General features: G+C 40.8%; 1 long non-coding RNA gene across 2 annotated transcripts in view; it reads right to left on the bottom strand.

Moving 5' to 3' along the window:
- The window catches only part of LOC117197810 (uncharacterized), a 95322-nt gene that overhangs the window by 45732 nt on the left and 28132 nt on the right, over positions 1-21458 (bottom strand). The window contains exon 1 of one of the 2 annotated variants that reach the window (XR_007472575.1): positions 6974-7015. The exons of the other annotated variant lie outside the window; for it this stretch is intronic. This is a non-coding gene — a long non-coding RNA (uncharacterized LOC117197810). Of the gene's footprint in view, positions 1-6973; positions 7016-21458 lie in introns of those variants that run through there. 2 annotated transcript variants of the gene reach the window in all.

Raw genomic sequence — 21458 nt, 5'->3', positions numbered from 1 at the left:
AAACAAAAAACATGGAGCTCATAGATACGGAGAACACAGATTGGTTGTTGTCAGAGGTGGGAGGTGGGTGAAATGGGAGAAGGTGTTCAAAAGCCACAGACTTCCAGTTATAAAATAAGTCCGGGGGATGTAATGTCCAACATGGTAATTATAATTAATAGTGCTGTATTGTACATTTGAAAGTTGCTAAGAGCATAGATCTTAAAAGTTCTCATCACAAGGAAAAGAAAAATATCTGTATGTGTGGTGATGGATGTTAACTATACTTAACTGTGGTGATCATTTCACAATATATACAAATATTGAATCATGTTGTATACCTGAAACTAATACATTGTTGTATGTCAATTACTTCTCAATGAAAAAAATTGTAATAAAAGAAAACTCTTTAAACCCTGACTGACCTATCCCTTCTCTCTCATTTGCTCTGCCACTTATTTTCATTGTCTCTTGGTCTCTCATTAATTCCAACTCTTTGTTTTTCTATCTCTTGGATGCCACAGGTCCTATAAGGCTAATAATTCCTATGGGCCATAATGAGAAGAAAGCAGTATTGGAAGCTGTCTCAGGCTTACCCAGACTCTACCAGTTATTAGTTACGAGGTCTTAGGTCACTAGACCTCCCTGATCAATACCATAAAGTCAGAGTCAGTGCCTAATTCATATGGTTTGGGAAGACTAAAGTTATAGACCTTATAAACAGACAAACAAGTAAGTATTATAAATGTATAACATAAATGGTGAGACTGAGGCTTAGAGAAATTGAGCCCAACATTATAATGATACGAAATTGTGATTGACTTTTATGACTTCAAAGCCAGAGTTCTTCATTGTTCTATATCTATAATAAAAAAAGCCATAAATACAACAGTATCTTCCTCAAGCTTTTACTACTATATTCAGAACTAAACACATTTACCTAACAACTGAGAGATCCAAGCTCTTTTCTTTTCTGCTTCCTGCCATCTATTTGTGAAGATTCTATGCCTACATTATCACATTCTGCAAATTCCCCCAGTTACTTCAATGGGATGTGGGTCACAGAAAATATGTATGAGAAAGCTAAAATATACCATATGGTGAATGGAGATAAAAATTCAACTTAAATGCAGCAAATAGAAGAAATGAGCCATTTGCTCCACATATATCTCATAAAACTGTTAAGACAATGTTTATAAATCACCTTAGTGTCCCTTCTAAAGGGGCTTCATATTAATTATTATGTGTTATCTTAAATATTCTATTGGTTTCATAAAATATAGTAAAAGAAAGCCCCCAAAATCAGAACAAACCTTAAGCACTGTTCTCAGTAACATTACATACAGATAAAATAAATGCATGCCAAAATTATCTTAGATAGAAAAACAACAAAAGTTCTGAATTAAGTAAAAAGGAATAAAAGTTTAAGTGTGCCGTTTCCTTTTCATTCCAACTAGCTTACTTTTGCTTATAATAATATGTTAGGATACAGACAGACTTTTCCTAGATGCTTTCTGAATTTAGCAATTTCACTCTTTGGCCCTGGTGAATACATAGCAAGGAAGCATGCCATTATGAAAAATATTGAGGTTCTAGATGACTGAATTAGTAACAATGGATGTCCCGTTTGTTAACAGCCTTCAGGATTTGTCCTTATTGCAGATAGCACAAATCCCAAACATTAAGGATAATCACTAAAATACATATTCATGGATTTTTTTTCTAATCAAAAAATGAATATGAATGTTCTTCAGGAAAAATTTCATGTTAAAAAATATAACAAGAGCAGTAAAATCCTCCATAATCTCCCCTGAGTAACCTCTATTTCATCTTAAACAATGAAAAGTACTATGATAAAAAACAGCTAAGCAAAAAACTGACTTAATTTGTTTTTAAGTAGCTCACAACTCTCAAATCTTAGAAACATCTGCTTTGGAAAATATTTGTTTAGATTATCAGTTAAAATGGCGGTACACATTCTTTACCCATTCAACAAATGGTGATTCTTCATTTAACTGCTATCCATTCAAAATATACAGATTAAAGACCTACTAAATTTAAGGCACTCTTCTAGGTCATGGGAATGAACCAAACAAATGTAAATTTGTGTCCTTATAGAAATTACATTCTAGTTAAGACTAGAATGGGGGGCAAATAATAAACAGCAACAAAATTTTTTTTCATATGGTACTATTTTAAAAGGTGATAATTGCTTTGAAGGAAAAATAAAGCAGAGAAGGGAACAAGAGACTGCCGAGGAGTAAACAGTGTTGTGATTTTAAAGAGGCTGGTCAGAGAAGGCTCCACTGATTGTATTTGAGCAGAGCTGCAGGAGATGAAGAATAGAGCCATACCTATGTCTGGGAAATCGGGTTTCAGACATTTCTCACATGTTCTTAGTCCCTGTCCCATCAAAGAAAAAAATCAAAAGACATTTTAGCAATAATTATTGATTTTCACTGTTGCAGTTTAGAGTTAAAATCACTGCTTTACTGTTTTTTGGTCAATGAGTATCTCATTGCCCTGTTAAAGTATAAACAATAAGGCTTAACTTCACCTGTTCATTCTCTGCCCATACTGAATCAATTCTTTACCAATCATTTATTCCTTATGGAAATTCAACAGAACATGGGATGCAATCATAAACATTTCAGCTTTATTGAAATTACAGCTAAAATGTTAGATTCTCATACTTTTAAACTATGAGAAGAATCTCAGGGTGTGTGTGTGGTGATATATGGCAATTGGCACTCAGTACCATGTCGAAGGGATAAGAGAAAATAGGGGGGGCTATATTGAGCTGAAGAGGACATGTTCCATCAAGTGTTGGAAACCACTCAGGATTTTTTAAAGAAAAAATACACACACAAATAGACACTTTAACTTATGTATGAACTATTCTCATTTTTGAATAATGGCAAATTTAAATTAAAAAAATTAATCATCAAAAAATCTACAAACAATAAATGCTGGAGAGGGTGTGGAGAAAAGGGAACCCTCTTACACTGTTGGTGGGAATGTAAACTGATACAGCCACTGTGGAGAACAGTATGGAGGTTCCTTAAAAAACTCAAAATAGGGCTTCCCTGGTGGCGCAGTGGTTGAGAGTCTGCCTGCCGATGCAGAGGACACGGGTTCGTGCCCCGGTCCGGGAAGATCCCACACGCCGTGGAGCGGCTGGGCCCGTGAACCATGGCCGCTGAGCCTGAGTGTCCAGAGCCTATGCCCCACAACGGGAGAGGCCACAACAGTGAGAGGCCCGCGTATCGCAAAAAAAAAAAAAAAACAACAAAACTCAAAATAGAATTACCATATGATCCAGCAATCTCACTGCTGGGCATATACCCAGAGAAAACCATAATTCAAAAAGCTCCATGAATCCTAATGTTCATTGCAGCACTATTTACAATAGCCAGGACATGGAAGCAACTTAAATGTCCATCAACAAGGGAATGGATAAAGAAGATGTGGTACAATATATACAATGGAATATTAGCCATAAAAAGGAACAAAATTGTGTCATTTGCAGAGATGTGGATGGACCTAGAGACTGTCATATAGAGTGAAGTAAGTCAGAAAGAGAAAAACAAATATCGTATAATAATGCATATATGTGGAATCTAGAAAAATGGTACAGATGATCTTAGTTGCAAAGCAGAAATAGGGACACAGATGTGGAGAACAAATGTATGGTTACCAAGGGGGACGGGGGGGTGGAATGAATTGGGAGATTGGGATTGACATATATACACTACTATGTATAAAATAGATAACTAATGAGAACCTACTGTAGAGCACAGGGAACTGTACTCGGTGCTCTGTGGTGACTTAAATGGGAAGTAAATCAAAAAGAGAGGGGATATATATACGTATGGCTGATTCACTTTGCTGTACAGCACAGCAATGTAAAGCAACTATACTCCAATTAAAAAAAATAAACTAAAAAGAAAAATTAATCACCATATGTTGGTCCTAATAGGCCAGATTTAGCGCTCATGTTTCCACTTGAGAACCTCTAGTATGGATTTGGAACATGTGTCATGAGTAAAAACACATCATCCTTGAAACATGTGTCATGAGTAAAAACACATCTTCCTTGACTCCCAGTGCCTTGACCTCCACCTAGCCAGACCATATAATGACTCTTTGTATTTTATGGAGATAGATCTGGGTAAAGATGAGCTCAATGTGGAGAATTTCAAAGAACCCCAGACAAACTTGTGGGATCAGAAACTAAAAATGGTATATTTCTCACATTCTAGATAGAGAATGATATCAAGACCATCATTCACCAAACAAGGGGTGAGGGCAAACGCTATAAAATCTTAAAGTCATAGGACTAAGCTTGTATTATCCCACTGTCCCCACTCATGGAGAGGTGTGCTAGAATCAGTCATGAATAGACACATCGTGGACAGACACATTCCCTCCTGGAAAGGGACCTAGATTCCAGCCACCTCATGCATTTATAAAGGAGTTAGACAAGAGCTGAGATCACCATTTTATCTGGTCTTACTGGCAAGCGAAACATTCTATTCTCTGACACCAATTGCCTGCAGAGGTTGCGTATGAGAGACCTGTTGAGGAACCGCTGCTAGCTTGTGAGTAAGATTATCTGGAAGACATGCGGGTTTGTCTCAGGTGACACCCCGTTTCCAGAGGCTTATTAAATTTACATCCTCCCATCAAGGGGATGTACAATATTTTTGTCAACTTTTTTTTGACAAGTTTTCACTCTGGGCTACTGTATCCTGGGACAGTTCTAAGAAGCAGTATGGGGCTATCTATCCATATATAAATTGCAGAGGGAGAAGAAGTTACACATCCTTTAACTCCTCACCCTTCCTGGGGTCATCAGGCCTTCAGCCTTGAGGACGAGCCAGATTGTTTGTCTTTTTTTTTTTGGCCACGCCATGCGGCGTGAGGAACCTTAGTTCCCCGACCAGGGATTGAACTCACACCCCCTGCAGTGGAAGTGCGGAGCCTTAACCGCTGGACTGCCAGGAAGTCCCAATTGTTTGTCTTTTTTTCTGGAGCACTGAACTCTCCAGGAATTGGGTCATTATCATTTCACACCAAAGGTAACCGCAGAAGCAGAGAATCATGTCTTCAAAGCAAAGATGAGGTTAGAGCTGCTCTTGTAATAAGTGACTATCAGGTACCATCTAATGGAAAAGAGCATCCAAATTTAGGTCCATCTAATTGCATTCAATCAAGGTCTAGGTAACGCCAATTTGTTTCCATAGGGGATCTCCTTATGAGTATGACCTTATAATCTGATCTTAATGACCCCCTACCTGACCATACAACTTGGTCATCATCAATGGCTCATGAGTATGCAAAAACAACACAGTTTAGCTTTCAGCCCATTGGGAAAGAACAGGAAATAGTGGGAGCTCAGGAATATTTGGTCAGCTGAATAGGATGCAAGTATTCTAGGTAGGTAGCAGGGAAACAGAGCAGCATCTATCAGTGCCCACCATGAGTACTTTTAAGTTTTATTCAACTTAAATTACTTCTTGTCCTTTCCCCTCTTAGCTTTTTCCCACTCTTCTACTTCATTTCTTTTTTTCACCTCTTCATTTATCTTTCTTTCTTTTTTTTTTTTTTTCTCCTGCTGATACCTAAGACTTACCATCCTTGAACTGGGTATCAGAGAACCTAGACTCTTAGGTTCTAGCTCTGTCAAAAATTGGGTGGCCTTGGGAAAGTCTCTTGAGCTCCCCATACCTTGATGTTTTTATCTGTATGGTTGTAGGGTGGATAAAGTGGGGAGGGGGGTAATTAGTGGGGGGTTTGAAATGTATTTTAGGGCTGCTATGGAGTATAATTGAACTACATGGGTTTAAATCCAAATTCCTCTACCTACAACTGGCGTGATTCTGGAAAACTCACATAATCTGGCTAACTCTCAGTCTCCCAGTTACAAGGGGGAATAATGATAATACCTAAGCTGTCAGGATAATTATTATGATTGTATACATAGGGCATTTAATGCAACACCTGTCACGTACTAAGTTTCCAATAAATGATAGCCAGTATTTTCATTTTTTACTAGCCATATAAATATATATTATTAATTTGTCTGACCCTCCTGATTTTATTCATAACTAAAATTATTAATTATATTGTTGTTGGTTCCTTAATTGACTAGCTTTGGGAAAAATCACATAATGCCAGAGTATCATTTTTCTTTCACTTTCAAGTTACCACTTTTCCTCGTCACCATACAACCAGTGTCTCCTTCCTTTCCCAATAAGAATGTTCCCTTTAAAATTAGCTTTCTCTTATTATCTCTTTATCTCATTAGCTTTCTGCTCCTTTAGAAATCTCAGCAACTTGCAAGAATATACACTCTCAAGATCTATTTGATATGTAATTTTCACCTACAAGTCCATCTAATAAATACTTAGTAAGCTCCTGTAGTATCAGTAGAGTGGCAGAGTAGACTAAATAAAGCAATAGAAAATCATTTTTTGTCTGTGTAGGCTGCAGGTGACCAACTAAAGAAAAGTAGCCATGAAGAGAGGAAGGAGAAAGAAGAAACATTAAGCACAGGGTCAAGTACAACATATACAGAGAAGTCAGGAAAAATGTAGACAAATGAAAGTTGTGGTAGGCAGAATAATGGTTCCACAAAGATATCTGCATTCCAGTTCTCTGAACCTGTGATTCTGTTTGTTATCTTACATAAAAAAAAAAAAAAAAAAGCTTTGCAGATGTGATTAAGTTAAGGATCTTGAGATGGGGTGATTATTCTGTGTGTTGCAGGTGGATCCAACGTAATCACAAAGGTCCTTATAAGTGAAAGAGGGAGGCAAGACAGTGAGTGTCAAAGTGATGCAGACTGAAAGGGACTCAACAAGCTATTTCTGTCTTTGAAGACGAAAGGGGGCAATGAACTAAGGAATGTGGGCAGCCTCTAAACATCGGAAATGGCAAGGAAACTGATTCTCCCCTAGAACCTCCAGAAGGAATACAGCCATGCAAATACCTTGATTTTAGTCCAGTGAGTCCCATTTCAGACTTCTGACCTACAGAACTGCAAGGTAATAAATTTTTGTTGTTTTAAGCAACGAGGTTTGTTGTAATTTGTTACAGCCGCCATAGAAACTAATATTGAAAAGGTATTCAGTAATTACAGTGACAGTTAGATGGCAGCCAATTCAACAAGAAAAATCATCATAGATGTTACAGTGGCCAGCTTTAGTGTATTTGCTGTTCACCAACCCCAGTCCAGAATGTTGGGCTCCTGGTAGCAACTATGTTTCTATTATTTTACTACTATCCCTCTTTATGGGAACAAGAAATGAACACTTGACCAAAGATGGGCCAATCAGGATCCATTTTCTAGAAATAAGAGATATCTTTCTTTGCAACTAGGATTATCGCATATGAACTTGAGCACCATTATTTCTTCCCACTCTGTTGCTGATAACAAAGCCAGCCAGCCTGTCTGCAGAGAAAGAGAGAAAAAATTCATATACACACACACACATATGGGTGTGTGTGTGTGTGTGTGTGTGTGTGTGTGTGTGTGTGTGTGTGTGTGTGTGTATAAATAGAATAGAATGAGACTATTTCCTAGGCTCTCTATCACCTTCTTCCTGGCTCAAGCTACCCTAAGGCCAAGATGCCTTCATGCCTTTCACCTCCATGGAAGAGCTGTCATCATAAAGTGTTGCATAAGCCAACTTTAGGTGTTTTTTTTTAGTTAGAAAGCAAAGTGTCCTAAATAATGCAGGTAAATGAAAACAGGATGAGATGAATTGAGACTTGTATCTAAAAACTACAAGCTAGTGAACTATAATCAACTCACTGTGTAAGAAAGGATTGGTGACCTGAATGAAAAAAGTATGTGACGATGTGTTATTTTTACATTTTTAAATAGATTACAAAGATAAAAATAAAATTTACAAAGGTGAAATGCCAGATAAAAATATAGAACTTACAAAACCGGAGTCAAAACCTTGTCCATGACTCTTTGAACACCATGGCCAGATGAAGAACATCAAGGAAGCCAGAGTGGAAAGGAGATATGATGTGAGGAGATCACCGTGTGAAGAGGAGTTTTGGAGACCGCCACATAGCGCTGCAAGACCTGCTCCCTAAGGTGGAGGACTTGCAGAGGTGGCCCCTCCCCTCAAGCTCTGGTGGAGAGGGATTCCTGTTAGGCTCTGCAGAGAGCTTAATCTGTGACCCCTGAAGTTGGAAGCATAGTGAACCAGGGTGCTGGTGGGGATAGAAGATGGAGGAATGTTTGGCAGTAGGCTGGAGAATGTTCTATTTGGAGAGAAAACTAGAAGATGCAAGAAGTTAGAGATGGAAGCAAGTTCCTAGAGGCTGTAGAAAGAGACTCAAGTCACTAGTCAGAGTAGACAATCAGTCTGCTGGGTCAAAGGAAACAGCAGGTAAGTGGTCTCCCACTTGGGATTCTCAAAAGAGCCAAAGAAAGGAACCACAGAGAAAGAGGAGGCTTTAACCATGCCAAGTTCAGAGGACACAAAGCCATCCAGACAACATCTGGGTCCTGTTAGCTCTCCTCTCTTCCCATGCCTTGTCACTGATGGGGTAAAGAACATCCCGTGGAGGATAGAATAAGAACGACTGTAGATATCATTACACCCTGGGTCTTAGCTGGGAGAAGGTGAGAAGATATGTCTTTGAATAAAGACTCAAGTGTTAATAGCTTGGACAACATGCTTTTAGCTTTTAAAATGTGATTGTTTTCTGACATAAATTGACTCCAGGACGCTCTATTATTTCAATAGCTCTGTTGAGTAGCTGAGGAAAGTTTTCCCTCTACTGAATAAAGTCAAAAGGGGCATTGAGAGACAAAGCTTTGATCCTGTCCCATGAGTAATGCATTCAATTTATCAGTAACACATACCGATTATAGATAGGTAATCTTCATTATAAATGTTGTGGTTTTGACATTTTAAGACATCTGCAAACAATTGGACATGCTTAATTCAAATGCTAGAGTAAATTTAATCATAACCATACATTTAGCATGTAATGAGTTCTCAAAAAGAAATAGATGGTTCTAAGTCTTCATAGAGACAGTGTAACAGATACAAGTGATGCATCAGCCCAGAACCCCTGGACTCAACTCTAAGCTCACCTCCAGGTGCAGTGGAGGAGTTCCGTGCAGGCTGACAGCTTCCTTCCTCACAATGATACTGTACTATCTAGTGATATAGAAATAATGATCAGAAAAATGTAAACAGAATTATATAAAAAGATAAAAATGTTTCCCTCTGGGGAACAGGACAGTGGGTAGGGAAGAGAAAGGCCAGTAACTACCACTTTACTTATGGAGTCTTGTCTCCTTTTTAAAAAATTCTTTAAAGGGTGTAAGTACACATACTTCCCCCAAAGAACCGTGTGCATGATATGTTATTAAGTTACAACTACAAGGTGCAGAAAAATATTATGTATGTATCCAATTACAATAGAACTAAATGCACACATACACATGGAATTTTACATTCCATAAAATTTTTGGAATTTCTCTTAAAATAAGCCAGTCTCTTTATTTTTTAACAGTTTGATCAACCATTACGGCCCAGAGAAGGTGACAGGACAGATGTCATCTTGGGAAAGAGAAAGAAGTTTCTTCCAAGCCTAGAAGATTACGGAAAGAGGAAAAGATTTAGAGGTAAGGAGGGGTCAAGACCTCCTCCCCACTTTAAGCCAAAATCTTAGGTTGGGGCTGGAGGCATATTTGATAGGTTGAGGGGAAAACTGAAAGTGGAAGGGCTTTTGCCTTGTTTCCCATCTTGGCCTGTGGAAGCCGACCCACAGGGAGCGGCCACCCGACAGTATATACAATGGAATGGTGCAATGGAGGAGAACCAGAGCCTGGGTTTAATCCAGCCACGGGCTTTAGAAGCAGAGCCAGCAGGTTAAGCAGCGATCTCATGGACAACAGTTACCATGCAGCAGAGCCCAACAAGGACCTGAAAATAACTCTGGGACTTTGGTGATGATCTGAAACCTTCCCTCATCCCCACCACCTCGGACCACCCCAAGGGCTAAGTAGTCAATTTGGGAAGGAGAAGGGTGAAGGACAGAATCTGAAAAACTATTTACTCAAGAAGGGCTCTGGTACATAAAAAAGAGACATAACAACCATCGGAATTTCACAAAATACACCCTGCGAAGCTAAAAAAAAAAAAAAAAAAACCTGAAAAGAACAGATCATATATTGTAACTGTCAGAAATGAGCTCAGACATGAACCTGATACATCATGAAATCACCACGGGGGCTGCGAAACACAAAGTTTTCCTCTGAGACTGTAAAATGTACTCAGGTTTTTGTTTGCATTTAATTGGGAACAAAGAGAACGGAGTGCCACCTCACGGCAAGACCTCCCACCCGCTCCTTCCTCAGACCCGCAGCCCTCCTCCCTCCACCAGTCTAGGTCATCCCATTTCCGTGTCAGCATTAGATCATGCATGCATATCAGGGCCCACCAGTGTGAAACCCATTAATCAAAAGTACATAAGGTTTACATTGGGCTAATTAACTTCAAAACAAACATAAATCTTGAGAGCGTGTTCTACATAACAGCAGGAGTGTGTGGAATGAGCCAATGTTACCGCCATCCACTTCAAACAGCCTTGCCCTCTCTGATAGAAGATGACCAGGTTTTACTTTAAAAGTGCTATTTTATACTTAATAGCAAAACAAAGACCTGAAAACTAAAATATGCAATAAGTCAACTTAGCCACTTCCACAATGCAGAGCTTTATTTGTACAGTCATGTTTCGTACTGTTTTTCCTACTAAATTGAATGAATTGAAGATTGTTTCAGCACCACAGACAAAACCCAGGTTAAGACAATAAAGCCTATTCCTGCCCTCATTAGAGGTGCCATTGCAGAAGGGCATATAAGCTATAATAAGCCTTGAGTGATTTTCCAGCAGGTTGGAAATTTGGACACAGAAGCAGCTTTTCTGGCAAGAGAAGCCACCTCTGCAGCATGACATATTAACAAGAGCATGGGCTTTGCAGACAAACAGATCTTAGTCATATTTTTAGATTTTGTCTCTTCCTTGGTAAAATAAGATTAATAATGTTAAATGACTTAGATTCTTAGATGCAAGCAACAGACACTGACTCTAGCTGATTTTAGCCAAAAACAGAAACAAAACCCATAAGACTTTAGTTAAAGGCTATTATAATGTGGTTCACAGGATCTCAGGGAAGACCAGAGAACCATGCTCAGAGGCTGACCACCTCCACAGTAGCCACCACTGGCAGACACCTCAGCTTACCTCTAGGATGCCATGCCACATCAGGAAAACGGATTTCCCCTTCTATCCCCGCTGCTTCCACCAGTCACAAGTACAGATTTTTTTCTTATGGGCTCTGCTTCATCAGGACCTGCTCTTCCCATTCAAAGCCTGGGGTCAAAGTGCCCACGTCTTAGCTATGAGGAGGCTGAGAAAATGAAGTGGAGGATAGCCCTGCCCATCAGTCAACTACAGATACTTCTTCTGAAGACTTGTAATAAGGCTGAAATTAGGGACTTCCCTGGTGGCTCAGTGGTTAAGAATCCTGCCAATGCAGGGGACACGGGTTCGAGCCCTGGTCCGGGAAGATCCCATATGCCGCAGAGCAACTAAGCCTGTGCACCACAACTACTGAGCCTGCACTCTAGAGCCCACGAGCCACAACTACTGAGCCTGCATGCCACAACTACTGAAGCCCACGCACCTAGAGCTCATGCTCCGCAACAAGAGAAGCCACTGCAATGAGAAGCCCGTGCACCACAACGAAGAGTAGCCCCCACTCGCCGCAACTAGAGAAAGCCCGCGTACAGCAACGAAGACCCAACGCAGCCAAAAATAAAATAAAATAATTATTTTAAAAAGGCTGAAATTATATAAACAGGTATAAATTTCATCAAAGAAGATACTTTGACCCCCAACTCAAGGCTGGAACGTAATAGCTGTTCAGTAAGAGTTATTAGAGGAATGAATTTTTAAAAGCAATGGATAGACGAACAATATGGGTAAGACTCAGGCCGTGAGGCACAGCCAAGTAATAGTCAAGTAATGCATGTCCTTTCTTCTCCCAGTCTTACAACACTCACCTCTCCGGAAACTATATTATACAAATTCTTTATATTTGGCAATTGGAGAATACGTTTTCTGATTTATGGATTAGTATGTTTAAATGGTAAATATACATTATGTACATTATCAATTTTAAAATAATTAGAATGTAATACGTGTAATTATTGCCACAGTTTTGAATTCAATGAACCCTCTTTTTTTTCAGACTTAGAAGGCTCTACAGTATTACCCACTGACACTGTTATATATTTAACTAATATTCTGATAATGAAAGTAAAACCACATAATAAAGACTTCTTGATTTTAGATGGTCTACTAAAACAACTTGTAAACATATTCTTTTTTTTCAGTACTTACGATGAAGCATTAACAAATGTTTATTGATCTTTTATGTTTTAACATAGTAATTCATTTTCAAGAGAAAGCAATGCTCTTTTCAAACATGCAAAGTCTGGATAGTTTTTAGGACAGTTTTTAATTATCCTCATTTGTTAGCCTTCATTTGTGCTATGAAATGTTCATGTCCTTTACAGATTATGCTCTTTACTAACAAGTAGTATCATGGACCAAATTTTCACTCTACTCAATCATCAGAATTCAATAACTTTATTATAAAGATGTTACCATTTCTAGGCAAGGCACTGAAAAAGTGGAGGGGAAAGTAATTTACCATAGTAATTCTGAATAGTCTTATCTTTCTACCTCTGAAATTTGGTGGGTTTACAAAATAAATACAAAAGTAATTCAAGATGTTCTGAACCATGGTAAATCAGAATTAAGCAGACCATGTAGCAAAGCTATTTACACAACATAGCATTTTTGGCCACCTGGATCATCTTTAAACTAGACAAACAAAATGATGAAACACACAGGCAGAAGGACCCAATCCCCATGCAGCAAAGCCAACTCTCACCTCAACTCTACCTGTGGCCTCATGGCTCGAAATGACATTAAACCAAAGTTTTCAAGAAAAAACCGCTTGTCCCACACCCTCCCCCAAAATCCCTTATTTAAAAAAAGTATTACACACTTTTTTTTTTTTTGCGGTACGCGGGCCTCTCACTGCTGTGGCCTCTCCCGTTGCGGAGCACAGGCTCCGGACGCGCCGGCTCAGCGGCCGTGGCTCATGGACCCAGCCGCTCCGCGGCACGCGGGATCCTCCCGGACCGGGGCACGAACCCGCGTCCCCTGCATCGGCAGGCGGACTCCCAACCACTGCACCACCAGGGAAGCCCCACACTTTTTTTTAATATTCCTTTAATATAAATTAAAGGAAAAGGCAAATAAAATCAGAATGAAAACCATTGTAATCCTACATAAGTAAATACTGTTAACATTTCGGTGTATTTACCTCTAATTATATGTGTGTGTTTATGTGTGTATATGTGTGTATGCATGTTTAGATGTATGTTTGGATACACACTAAAATAGAATTATACAGCATAACCTAATTTCCTCACCTAACAATATTTCTAGCCTCACAATATTCCATTGCATGGATCTACAAATTATTTACCCAACGCTCTTCTTGAGTATTCAGGTTAGACCTAATTCTTTCAAAAGAAACAGAACTATGTTGTACGTACTATAATAAAGAGTCTGACTTTATTCTTGCTGTTGGACGCTGACTGCTTTCAAATCCCATCCCCCCCCTCCTCCCTCTTGCCCCATATCTGGGCAAGCCCATTAGAAAACCTCTGGCACAAGTGGGGGAATTCAAACCACACAAACCCTTCATCCCAGCCCCAACCCCCAACCACAATAAAAACCAAAGCCACTTGTCCCTCTTTGGTTTAAGCCATTCTGAATGATCCCACTATCTGAGTAATAAAGCTTATCTTATCCTCTTGGTGCATGTATGACAACACCCTTCTCAACATGTGAACCACATTTGAGTGAGGTTGATCCCGCCTGCCACGAGGCCACCACAATACAACTGGTGCTGTAAAGATGACCCTCTAGGGATTAGATGACCGCCACCTGGCGGTCTTTGTTCTCTTGCATTTGGTTTGCTTACTGGATCATCTGCCTGTGGTAAACGTGCATTCTGAGCAGCTGTCTGCCAACTAGCATGAGCTTTGAGTTCTGCTGCTGCCCCCTGGCAAGCTGGCATTTTGAGCTGTCCTGCACACTGTTGCATTTGTAGAGTCCTACCAAGCCTGATATTGATATAACCTACCTAAGTCACAAGTTTCAATAACTGACATTAGGGGCAAGAATATGGGAATGAGGGCTTCCCTGGTGGCGCAGTGGTTGAGAGTCCACCTGCCGATTCAGGGACACGGGTTCGTGCCCCGGTCCGGGAGGATCCCACATGCCGTGGAGCAGCTGGGCCCGTGAGCCATGGCCGTTGAGCCTGTGTGTCCGGAGCCTGTGCTGCACAACGGGAGAGGCCACAACAGTGAGAGGCCCGTGTACCGCAAAAAAAAAAAAAATTCTTGTTAAGAATATGGGAATGGGGCTCCCCTTAAAGTGGGCCTGGGTTGTGTGTCTTGGCCAAGACTATCTGAGTGACTCAGATTGAATCAGATGTCTCAATTCCAGCATAACCTGTAACTGATGGTAGGCTTATTCATGCTGTTACTTACAAATTGTTTCATTCTAAATGCTGTCCTCCAACAAAAAAGACGCTAGAATCTATTCAAATTGCTATACGACAGGCACTCTCACTGGCGTCCACAGAGACTTTGCCACTTTCGAGGCTTTGGCAACCTCCTCTCATGCTGCCTAGAGTTTCTAGATTATCCAAGATGGCCATAGTTGCCCATATGCTTCTGGTACAAGAAACTGCCCTCCTCAGCCCCATACTACACTCCATTACAGCAGCAAATACTGTCCACATACTGAACCCTTCTGGAGAGGGAGGCTCTCACAAGCCCTGAGCCTGTGACTCCCCATGCCCAACTGACTGTTCTGCCTTGGGTCATGGGGGCAGAATGCTGAAGGCTCGGTATAGCCAGAGAGAATTCCTTATTCAAATGGAAACAGTACTTACAGATAGAGCCAAACCCGGACCATCTCTTACATTCCACCTATAGGAGGAAGTGGCTTCCCCACTGTCATTCCCTTGGCAGGAGCAACGGCACCACAGGTGGTCATCTCTCTTCAGACCCACTAGCCACTTGGGAAGCCCACAGGAATCAAGTGAGTGATCAAGAAGGGAAGTTCATCCACCTTATGGATGGCACAGGTGATGGGGCTCCCTGCAGAGCTGCTACTATCTATCCCCTAACTTGGACATCCCTGATCAAAGATGGTGCCAAGGGTCAGCATGACTGACCTATTTGAGGCAGTTGTCTTAGTACTGGAGGATGACCTAGACAATGATCAGCCCGCTCTGAACATTTTTTACAGGCTCTTGCGTCATCGACAGTATCCGACTGTATGTTCTAATCAATGGCAATAGCAATTCCTTATTCATGGTTGCTCCCATTGGGACAAAAACTCTGGGAATTTCTTGCCTCACAGACACCCAAAACATAGGTCAAGGTCACACATGTCTCAACACATACTAAAGCCATAAAACAAGACCTCACCAAGACACTCCTTATTCCCTTCAGAGTTCCCTACATTCAGCTCCAAGGGAACAGAGATTTTTGTCTTTGTTTTGTTCACGTTAGGTGTTATTTTTTATTTTTTCCACTGCTGAATGCCCAGTACCTAGAACACTGCCTGGTCCATAGAGGTAGTCAGAAAATTGTTGAATGAATAAATGAATGGAGAGGGGGAAGATGGCGGAAGGGTAAGATGCGGAGATCACCTTCCTCCCCACAGATACATCAGAAATACATCTACACGTGGAACAACTCCTACAGAACACCTACTGAACGCTGGCAGAAGACCTCAGACCTCCCAAAAGGCAAGAAACTCCCCACGAACCTGGGTAGGGCAAAAGAATAAACAGAGACAAAAGGATAGGGACGAGACCTGCACCAGTGGGAGGGAGCTGTGGAGGAGGAAAGGTTTCCACACACTAGGAAGCCCCTTCGCGGGCAGAGACTGCAGGTGGCGGAGGGGGAAGCTTCGGAGCTGCAGAGGAGAGCACAGCAACAGGGGTGCGGAGGGCAAAGCGGAGAGATTCCTGCACAGAGGACTGGTGCCGACCGGCACTCACCAGCCCAAGAGGCTTGCCTGCTCACCCGCCGGGGCGGGCGGGGCTGGGAGCTGAGGCTCGGGCTTCCGGCTTCGGTCGGAGCGCAGGGAGAGGACTGGGGTGGGCAGCCTGAACACAGCCTGCAGGGGTTACTGCACCACAGCTAGCCGGGAGGGAGTCCAGGGAAAAGTCTGGACCTGCCGAAGAGGCAAGAGACTTTCTCTTCCCTCTTTGTTTCCTGGTGCGCGAGGAGAGGGGATTAAGAGCGCTGCTTAAAGGAGCTCCAGAGACGGGCACGAGCCACGTTTAACAGCGCGGACCCCAGAGACAGGCATGAGACGCTAAGGCTGCTGCTGCCGCCACCAAGAAGCCTGTGTGTGAGCACAGGTCACTATCCACACCTCCCTTCCAGGGAGCCTGTGCAGCCCGCCACTGCCAGGGTCCCGGGATCCAGGGACAACTCCCCCGGGAAAACGCAAGGCGCGCCTCACGCTGGTGCAACGTCACGCCAGCCTCTGCAGCCGCAGGCTCACCCCACACTCTGTACCCCTCCCTCCCTCCGGCCTGTGTGAGCCAGAGTCCCCAAATCAGCGGCTCCTTTAACCCCGTCCTGTCTGAGCGAAGAACAGACGCCCTCCGCCAACCTACACACAGAGGCGGGGCCAAATCCAAAGCTGAACCCCGGGAGCTATGAGAACAAATAAGAGAAAGGAAATCTCTCCCAGCTGAGCCTCAGAAGCAGCGGATTAAAGCTCCACAATCAACTTGATGTACCCTGCATCTGTGGAATACATGAATAGACAACGAATCATCCCAAATTGAGGAGGTGGACTTTGAGAGCAAGATTTATTATTTTTTCCCCTTCTCCTCTTTTTGTGAGTGTGTATGTGTATGCTTCTGTGTGAGATTTTGTCTGTATAGCTTTGCTTTCACCATTTGTCCTAGGATTCTATCCATCCGTTTGTTTCGTTTTTACTTTAAAAAACTTTTTTCTTAATAATTATTTTTTTATTTTAATAATTTATTTTATTTTACCTTACTTTATTTTCTTTTCTTTTATCCTCTTTCTTTCTTTCTACTTTTTCTCCCTTTTATTCTGAGCTGTGTGGATGAAAGGCTCTTGGTGCTGCAGCCAGGAGTCAGTGCTGTGCCTCTGAGGTGGGAGAGCCAACTTCAGGACACTGGTTCACAAGAGACCTCCCAGCTCCACATAATATCAAACGGCGAAAATCTCCCAGAGATCTCCATCTCAACACCAGCACCCAGCTTCACTTAATGACGAGCAAGCTACAGTGCTGGACACCCTATGCCAAACAACTAGCAAGACAGGAACACAACCCCACCCATTAGCAGAGAGGCTGCCTAAAATCATAATAAGTCCACAGACACCCCAAAACACACCACCAGACGTGGACCTGCCCACCAGAAAGACAAGATCCAGTCTCATCCACCAGAACACAGGCGCTAGTCCCATCCACCAGGAAGCCTACACAACCCACTGAACCAACTTTAGCCACTGGGTACAGACACCAAAAACAACGGGAACGACGAACCTGCAGCCTGCAAAAAGGAGACCCCAAACACAGTAAGATAAGCAAAATGAGAAGACAGAAAAACACACAGCAGATGAAGGAGCAAGATAAAAACCCACCAGACCTAACAAATGAAGAGGAAATACGCAGCCTACCTGAAAAAGAATTCAGAATGATAGTAAAGATGATCCAAAATATTAAAATGGAATAGAGAAAATGCAAGAAACATTTAACAAGGCCCTAGAAGAACTAAAGATGAAACAAGCAATGATGAATAACACAATAAATGAAATTAAAAATACTCTAGAAGGGATCAATAGTAGAATAACTGAGGCAGAAGAACGGATAAGTGACCTAGAAGGTAAAATAGTGGAAATAACTACTGCAGAGCAGAATAAAGAAAAAAGAGTGAAAAGAACTGAGGACAGTCTCAGACCTCTGGGACAACATTAAATGCACCAACATTCGAATGATAGAGGTTCCAGAAGAAGAAGAGAAAAAGGGACTGAGAAAATATTTGAAGAGATTATAGATTATAAACTTCCCTAATATGGGAAAGGAAATAGTTATTCAAGTCCAGGAAGCACAGAGAGTCCCATACAGGATAAATCCAAGGAGAAACATGCCAAGACACATATTAATCAAACTGTCAAAAATTAAATACAAAGAAAACATATTAAAAGCAGCAAGGGGGGCTTCCCTGGTGGCGCAGTGGTTGCGAGTCTGCCTGCTAATGCAGGGGACACGGGTTCGGGCCCTGGTCTGGGAGGATCCCGCATGCCGCGGAGCGACTAGGCCCGTGAGCCACAACTGCTGAGCCTGTGCGTCTGGAGCTTGTGCTCTGTAACAAGAGAGGCCATGATAGTGAGAGGCCCGCGCACCGCGATGAAGAGTGGCCCTCGCTCGCCACAACTAGAGAAAGCCCTCGCACAGAAACCAAGACCCAACACAGCAAAAACTAATTAATTAATTAATAAAAGGTGTTGTTATAAAAAAAAAGACCTGGCACAGCCAAATAAATAAATAAATATATTTTAAAAAAAAAAAAGCAGCAAGGGAAAAACAACAAATAACACACAAGGGAATCACCATAAGGTTAATAGCTGATCTTTCAGTAGAAACTCTGCAAGCCAGAAGGGAGTGGCAGAACATATTGAAAGTGATGAAGGAGAAAAACCTACAACCAAGATTACTCTACCCAGCAAGGATCTCATTCAGATTTGATGGAGATATTAAAAGCTTTACAGACAAGAAAAAGTTGAGAGAGTTCAGCACCACCAAACCAGCTTTACAACAAATGCTAAACGACCTTCTCTAGGCAAGAAACACAAGACAAGGAAAAGACCTATAACAACAAACCCAAAACAATTAAGAAAATGGGAATAGGAACATACATATCGATAATTACCTTAAATGTAAATGGATTAAATGCTCCCACCAAAAGACACAGACTGCCTGAATGGATACAGAAACAAGACCCATATATATGCTGTCTACAAGAGACCCACTTCAGACCTAGAGACACATACAGACTAAAAGTAAGGGGATGGAAAAAGATATTCCATGCAAATGGAAACCAAAAGAGAGCTGGAGTAGCAATTCTCGTATCAGACAAAATAGACTTTAAAATAAAGACTATTAAAAGAGACAAAAAGGACACTACATAATGATCAAGGGAGCCACCCAAGAAGAAGATATAACAATTGTAAATATTTATGCACCCAACATAGGAGCACCTCAATACATAAGGCAAATACTAACAGCCATAAAAGGGGAAATCGACAGTAACACATTCATAGTAGGGGACTTTAACACCCCACTTTCACCACTGGACAGATCATCCAAAATGAAAATAAATAAGGAAACACAAGCTTTACATGATACATTAAACAAGATAGACTTAATTGATATTTATAGGACACTCCATCCTAAAACAACAGAATACACATTTTTCTCAAATGCTCATGGAACATTCTCCAGGATAGATCATATCTTGGGTCACAAACCAAGCCTTGGTAAATTTAAGAAAATTGAAATTGTATCAAGTATCTTCTCTGACCACAAAGCTATGAGACTAGATATCAATTACAGGAAAAATCTGTAAAAGATAGAAACACATGGTGGCTAAACAATACACTACTTAATAACGAAGTGATCACTGAAGAAATCAAAAAATACCTAGAAACAAATGACAATAGAGATACAATGACCCAAAACCTATGGGATGCAGCAAAAGCAATTCTAAGAGGGAAGTCTATAGCAATACAATCCTACGTCAAGAAACAAGGAAAATCTCAAATAAACAACCTAACCTTACACCTCAAGCAATTAGAAGAAGAAGAACAAAAAAAACCCAAAGTTAGCAGAAGGAAAGAAACCATAAAAATCAGATCAGAAATAAATGAAAAAGAAATGAAGGAAATGATAGCAAAGATCAATAAAACTAAAAGCTGGTTCTTTGAAAGGATAAACAAAATTGATAAACCATTAGCCAGACTCATCAAGATAAAAAGGGAGAAGACTCAAATCAATAGAATTAGAAATGAAAAAGGAGAAGAAACAACTGACACTGCAGAAATACAAAAGATCATGAGAGATTACTACAAGCAACTCTATGCCAATAAAATGAACAACCTGGAAGAACTGGACAAATTCTTAGAAATGCACAAACTGCCAAGACTGAATCAGGAAGAAATAGAAAATATGAACAGACCAATCACAAGCACTGAATTTGAAACTATGATTAAAAATCTTCCAACAAACAAAAGCCCAGGACCAGATGGCTTCACAGGTGAATTCTATCAAACATTTAGAGAACAACTAACACCTATCCTTCTCAAACTCTTCCAAAATATAGCGGAGGGAGGAACACACCCAAACTCATTCTACAAGGCCACCATCGCCCTGATACCAAAATCAGACAAGGATATCACAAAGAAAGAAAACTACAGGTCAATATCACTGATGAACATAGATGCAAAAATCCTCAACAAACTACTAGCAAACAGAATCCAACAACACATTAAAAGGATCATACACCATGATCAAGTGGGTTTTATTCCAGGAATGCAAGGATTCTTCAATATATGCAAATCAATGTGATACACCATATTAACAAACTGAAGGAGAAAAACCATATGGTCACCTCAATAGATGCAGAGAAAGCTTTCGACAAAATTCCAAACCCATTTATCATAAAAACCCTCCAGAAAGTAGGCATAGAGGGAACTTTCCTCAACATAATAAAGGCCATATATGACAAACCTACAGCCAACATCATTCTCAATGGCAAAAAACTGAAAATATTTCCTCTAAGATCAGGAACAAGCCAAGGTTGCCCACTCCACCACTCTTATTCAACATAGTTTTGGAAGTTTTAATCACAGCAATCAGAGAAGAAAAGGAAATAAAAGGAATCCAAATCGGAAAAGAAGAAGTAAAGCTGTCACTGTTTGCTGATGACATGATACTATACATAGAGAATCCTAAAGATGCTACCAGAAAAGTACTAGAGCTAATCAATGAATTTGGTAAAGTAGCAGGATAAAAAATTAATGCACAGAAATCTCAGGCATTCCTATACACTAATGATGAAAAAATCTGAAAGTGAAATCAAGAAAACATTCCCATTTACCATTGGAACAAACAGAATAAAATATCTAGGAATAAACCTACCTAAGGAGACAAAAGACCTGTATGCAGAAAATTATAAGACACTGAGGAAAGAAATTAAAGATGATACAAATAGATGGAGAGATAGACCATGT

This window comes from Orcinus orca, chromosome 17, assembly GCF_937001465.1.
Source record: "Orcinus orca chromosome 17, mOrcOrc1.1, whole genome shotgun sequence".
Lineage (NCBI taxonomy): Eukaryota > Metazoa > Chordata > Mammalia > Artiodactyla > Delphinidae > Orcinus > Orcinus orca.
Note: the sequence above shows the minus strand (reverse complement) of the source record. Positions and strands in the feature narration are given on the sequence as shown.